The sequence below is a fragment of the Littorina saxatilis genome, linkage group LG8, assembly GCF_037325665.1.
Source record: "Littorina saxatilis isolate snail1 linkage group LG8, US_GU_Lsax_2.0, whole genome shotgun sequence".
Lineage (NCBI taxonomy): Eukaryota > Metazoa > Mollusca > Gastropoda > Littorinimorpha > Littorinidae > Littorina > Littorina saxatilis.
In genome coordinates, this window is record NC_090252.1 from 14435254 (window position 1) to 14435924 (window position 671).

Genomic DNA, 671 nt, shown 5'->3' on the forward strand with positions numbered 1-671 from the left:
GAGCACAACAAGCTAAGCTTATGAGCGTACTCTTAAAAGCAAATGAAATTTGGCGGACGATTTTAATATAACAAATTTGAAATAATGTCAAAATAATAATGGTAAATTATGGTAGACAAACATGTAGCAATAAAAGTGAAAACAAAACCAACAAAAAACAACAAACAAACAAAACCAATGCTAAACTAACAACAGTACTCACACGCGCTCGCACACTCACTCGCACACACACGCATACAATGACTTCCACATGGTTGAAAATAGAATACTACCAGAACAAAGAAATGTAAACAGTACTGCACATGGTGGATGAGATAAATGCATTCATTATTCAAAACGTTTGCTTAATAAGATAAACCTGAATAACTGGTCAAATATCAATGCATTTTCGCTGTCTGACTTGTCTCTATTGCCATACAGAAAATCATCAGCGGTTAGCAAATCATAGTTGGGCAGTGTTGACAAGGTGACTTCACGTATTTGAAGAGATAAGGGGCAATGAAAAATATAGTGCTCCGCATTTTCAACAGGATAACCACAAGTGCATGACGGGTCGGGAATTAAATGTCTGTCAAATAGATCACTATTTAGATTGCTGATCCTCAATCTCAGTCTGCAATGGATAATTTCTGATTTTCGATCAGATGTGTATAGATACGAGGGAACAACAG